Raw genomic sequence first — 6,000 nt, forward strand, 5'->3', positions numbered from 1 at the left:
CAAAACAACACTTTCGAAATCAGAAGGCACATCAGAGAACACGATTAATTAACTCTTTCGTGCCATTAGTTACCCTGTCACTGTCGAAGTGTTACAAATAGCATAATCATCTCCTCATTTTTCCTGTAGGGACTTGAGAATCAGAGAAGCCTAGTAAATAGAAGGGGAAACAAATGGATGATGATAAGGACAACACTAAAAAATGATAGGATGTTAAAAATCTAGAGGGCAGTTTTTTTTTTTTTTATTCCATACACACAAAAAAAGAATTTAAAGTTAAAATTCTAGGTGTTTAGAATTATACTTGACATTCCTTTTACTTCAGAAGGTGCTACTGAATGCTATATTGTTTAAGACTGCTTATATGCAAAAATGGATTGTATATGCCTTTGAAGTGCATCTTTACTATGCACCCTCTTTTGGGTTTTGATGCCTTCCGAGTTGTCTCCCTCAACAATTTTAAAGCTTTCTAAGAAGGAAAATGGTCCATTCATCTGTGATGGTCTCCAGCACCTTGCACAGGACTTTGCCTAAAGAGAAGCTCAATCATTAAGTATGTATCTGTTATTGGCTGGCTTGAACTTATCTCCTATATTTATCTGAACTTTCATAGGCTCAAAATCTCATAACCAACCTAGCCTCCTTACATTTCAAGAAATTTCAATTCTTAGTACACAGTTTCATAAGCTCAGGATGAAAAAGCCTTCACGTTAAACCAGCACAACCTATGAAGACTCGAATCCTCCCACTTTGCACTCTCGCACTTCTGGAGAAATGTTTCTAATCTAAGCTTCTCCAGCCCAGGACTCACATCCAACCCTAGGAATATGCAATCATCTGTAATGCTCTGTAGTTACCATGAATTTATTTCAAGGCCAGACAATTGTTACTGCTGTAGATAACAATTGTCTGGTTACTGCTGAGATAAAAAAAAAGTGCCTGTCTTATCTGATAAAAACCTAACTTAGTGTAAAGAATGTATTTATATTACTGACAAAAAATAATTTCCAGTAACACATCATTTTAAATTATTTTTAAACTTATTTTCTTTTCCTATTTTATTTCAAAATTACAGATAAGGGAATAACCATTATTGAATAATTGCCAAGTTAGAAAAATTTAAAAAATATCGATACCCCTGTTTCTACCTTACTTCAGTCTCCTTTTAAATTAGGAGTACCCTAAACCTTAAAGAATGCAAGATGAATGTCATACTGCCTTTCTAGAACCAGATGCAAATCTCTAAACCATAATATTAAGAAAAAAAAAAGCTATTTTATAAAAAGTTTCGATGGGGCATACCGAAGTAACATTTAGTCTTCTAAAATTACAAGGATAAATGGGACAAATTTGCATTTCATACAAGGGACAAGAAAAAGCAGAGCGTTCAGTTGTCTTTTATTCTTCCCACATTACCCTGAGATACGCTGGCACTTTATTTATGTATTTATTTAATTTTTTTCAGAACTGAAAGAACACAGTAGGAAAAAAGTAAAAAGCAGCAGCCAATGAATTTTATTATAAGGAAGAATTATTTCTGTTTTCTAGGGCTTTCAAAAAAAGTTAGTTAATATTTACACAGCAGTAGTTTAATGAATTATAGATAACAAGATACCAGCATGTTAAGTGAAAAAAGACTACCAGATTAGGAGAAACAAGTTCAAGATGAAGCCTCATTATAGATCAGATAAATAAATCCAAAGGTAAGTATTCAAAGAGATTTAGTGTTTCCTTCATTCTCTTAAAAAAAAAAAGTATTTTAATACTCCCATTATTTTCTGTGCTAAGTATAAGCCAATTTCTTCTCTCTTATAACTCTAGTAAAGTTATTCCTTTCTAAGTTTACTTCCATCAAATGAAATACATTTTATCCTTTCTTTCTGCTCCAAAAAAATCATTGCTATCTCCCTTAGATTATAAAAGAACTAAGTTACGCCATTCAAATTTTCAATAAACTCCTATTTTTCTCTTATTGGAATTGTAAACCCAAATGATTCTCTTAATGGAATTGTAAACCCAAATGATTCTAAAGGAGAAAAAAAGTACAGTACTTCTAAACTTCTAATATTTTGGCAGACCGACATTGCTAGGACATATAATTTTACCACTTGGACCAAACATTGCATCATTCTCACTTGCTCTAAGCATCTTTGAATAAATTTTCCTTTCTCATCTGTGCTCTTACTTCCATGATCTAGACTGAACTCTTGAATCTCTCAATCTTTTCCAAATTTACATCTGCCTTCTATCCCACCTTTTGACTTTTTCCTGGATGCAGGAAACCTGACAGTGAATCATTTAGCATCCCTTTGGCTGAATCTCAAACAAGGCTTAAGGGGTCAAGTGGAGATGTATGGCAGTAGATGAGCAAATAATAAGACTATAGTAATGTATGACTTAAATAGTAAAGCTAATATTTGTACATAAAATGATTAGGCTGTGGTCTACCTAAACCACGAACTGACATTTTTCATTTTCATTTTCATTTTCATTATCATTTACCTGTGTTTATTTGCAGGTTGGCAGTAACTTCATTATGGAGATGTAGGTTTTGTTCTTAATTATTTGATGTAATGTCTTAGGAAAACGTTACTTTGTATTTATTTAGTTTTATTTATTTTTTTTTTTAATATTTTTTTATTTACTAATTCATGAGAGACACAGAAGGAGAGAGAGGCAGAGACAGAGGCAGAGGGAGAAGCAGGTTCCATGCAGGGAGCCTGACCTGGGACTCCATCCCAGGTCTCCAGGATCACACCCTGGGCTGAAGGTGGCACTAAACCTCTGAGCCACTGGGGCTTCCCTTTATTTAGTTTTATGCTAAACTTATTTGATACACAGCATTAGTTTGTACACGAAATGTAAAAATATCAAAGCTAAAAATATATTTATATATCATAATTAATTGATTTTTTCTGCAACTTACCTACACCTCTAAAATTGAATAATCCAGGTATTACACTTTCATATGATATTCTAAGACTGAATAAAATCAAGATTTCATTTCACCTCTTTCTCTTATTTCAACATACTCTCTACAAGCCTGTTTCCCAACCTGTGGAATAAGCAAGATGACAGTTCCCTCTGGAGTGCATCAAAACACGCCAGAGCAATAAAAACTCTGATAGCAAAGATTAAGGTTTCTGACCCCAATTGTGGCATCTCAGCTTTTTAGAGAGCCACTGGAGAACGCCTTTGAACCTGTTCTCACTATCTGGCTCTCTCTCTTCAGTGCACGAGGCATTCCACAAACATTTGGAAACTAAGAAGTCTCTCTTTCAGCATGGAGCTCTAGGGATGATTTAAATCTTTTAATGCGCTGGCAAATTTCTCCATCCTGGAGGATTAATTGACTATTCAGTTGATAAACTTTTGAAGACTTGAAGGAAAGCAACAGATGTCCACATGGAGCACATGAGGAACATATGAAAGGGACAAATGTACGTTCTTACTTAAAAGAGGTTACAACTGAATCATGGAGATAAATGATAAACACAATCAGAATAGATATGATCACATTAAGACTTAACTGACTGTTGACATAGTCATCTATTTCCTGTTGAGTTTAAGACACTGTATTAGGAATAAAGATGAATTAGGCACACAGCCTTCCCCTATGGATCCTTGCTCTAGAAATAAGATGTGGATGATCTTGTGCAGGACAGAATATAACCAGTATTAAGTGGCATATAAAAAGGTACAAGGGGCACCTGGCTGGCTCAGTCAGTAGAGCATGCAACTGTTGATTTCAGGGTCATGAATTTAACCCCCATAGAGGATGTAAGACTAAGCTAAAAAAAAAAAAAAAGTGTATGAATCTGCATCATGGGAGATCACAAGAGAAAGTGATTACTTTCAAGAAGAAAAATCAAGTAACTCTTCCTAGATAGAGTAGAATTTGAGCAATTTGAAGAACGAAAGAACTTAGTTATAGGATCTGGATAAAAAGAAGTCCATCCCCTGGGAGAAAAACAAAAGGAACGAAAACAGGATGAATGCCAAGAGTTTTATCTTAACTCTGCAGAACAGGATTTCCAAAACTATTGTGTAGAAGAACAATCAGTGTCTATTGAGATGAAAATGGATATTCCATTAGAAATAGAGGATTCTCCAGAAGAATGACATTTGTGAAAGACCAAAAACTCTGTAGATCAAGAGATCAATAGGGCTAGTGGTCATGGAGTGGGAACTGTTATTCTGACCACTATCACCACTGACACAATTGCCACTACTACAGAGAAGCTGAAACCAGTGGGCTGGGAGGATGAGGTACTGTTGGGTTATGAGTAAGAAAGAAGCTTCATTGATGTTGTATCTTGGAAAGGAAGCTAGAAACATTTCATTTAAAAACAGCATAGACTGGTGTTTGTTTTTTTTTGTTTGTTTGTTTTTTTGTTTTTTGTTTTTTGTTTTTCTAAAATAGAGGCTGGATGGTGTCATTTCTCTAATTAATACTTTGCAGTGGCTTCTCAACTCAGAGTAAAAGCCAAAATCCTTCTTCTGGCCTTTAAGACTCCAGGTCTAGTCCCTACTATCTCCTGATCTTTGTCATTTGTTCCCCCACCCCCTCTCAAAAATTCTGCTCCACCCACACTGCTCCTTTAGCACCCAGAGCACACATACACGCTGTCCTGCTATTCCTGCTCGAGGGAACACTGGCTCCCTGGAATTAAGCATGGCTCATTTCCTCACTTCTCTCAAGTGTCTGTTCCAATTCCCCTAACTTTATTATAAATAATCACTCCATGGTAACTTCTAACTTTCAATCCTCCTACCCTGCTCAATTTGTATTTATCACTCTTATCATCCTAGACTAGATACTGTACATCCATGTACTTCACATTTGCTTATGTGCTTGCTGTGTCTCCTCTGCTAGACTGGCTGCCCCAACAACAAAAAGACAGAGCAACTTCTGTATCCTCTGTACCTAAACAGTGCCAGGCATGTAGTAGTTACTCAATACATAGGTATAGGAAGAAGCAAATGGACATAAAACTAGAGGTTTGGAGAGACTAATTAGAAAGTGTTTTGTAGGCATGTCTGGGTGGCTCAGAGGTTGAGCATCTGCCTTTGGCTCAAGGTGGGATCCTGGGGTCCTGGGATCGAGTCCCACATCAGGCTCCTTGTGGGGAGTCTGCTTCTCCCTCTGCCTGTGTCTCTGCCTCTCTCTCTCTCTCTCTGTATCTCTCATGGAAAAAAAAAAAGAAAGTGTCTTATAATAAATAATTTGAAAGAAAATAAGGGCTAAACTTAGGTGGGAATAGAGTAGACAGGAAAGATTAATACTTAAATACAAACAATTATTTCAGGTATGGATCATGGTGGAAAAGGATGGGCAGTGAAGGCAGATGGTCTCTGGTTCAGATCCCAGACTCCCAGCTTAGTGGTTGTGTGGCCAGATGCAAAACGCTTCTTCTCTTTGCACTTGGTTTTCTCCCCAGTGGAGAAGGGAAGATGCTCCTTTTCGGATTGCTATAGGTTATAGAGAAGTCAAATACTTAGAGTATGGCTTTGGTGCTGGCAGTGACACCTGAGAGCACTGCGTATTTCAACATATTTTAAAAACAGGATTAGATGTTTTGTCTGTGTTGAGTCCCCACATAGAGATTTTAAGTTGTGCAAAATGAAGCATACCCTTTATAACTTTTCTATCGTCCAATGTTCCTAGTATGGCCCTATTGTTATTTTTCACAGGATATTGAAAATAAAGCTTTTAACAAAAACTCCCATTTCTTGAATATGCATGATCTGATTTTAGTATTGTGACGTGTATTTATATTCAATATGTCTAACCTGTTATAAGGCAAGCTCAGAGTAGGAAAGTAGTTAGTTCATGGTCACACGGCATATAAACAAAGGGACCGGGCTTCAAATTCAAATCTTTTTGGAAACAAACTCATCTCCTACTATTTTCATATACCTACTATGGTATTGTAAAGTTCCTGACTTGACAGCATTTTCCCCAGGGTGAGGTCCATCTCTGCCTTATAATAAGCTTTC

Source organism: Canis lupus, chromosome 17 (assembly GCF_048164855.1).
Source record: "Canis lupus baileyi chromosome 17, mCanLup2.hap1, whole genome shotgun sequence".
NCBI classification, from domain to species: domain Eukaryota; kingdom Metazoa; phylum Chordata; class Mammalia; order Carnivora; family Canidae; genus Canis; species Canis lupus.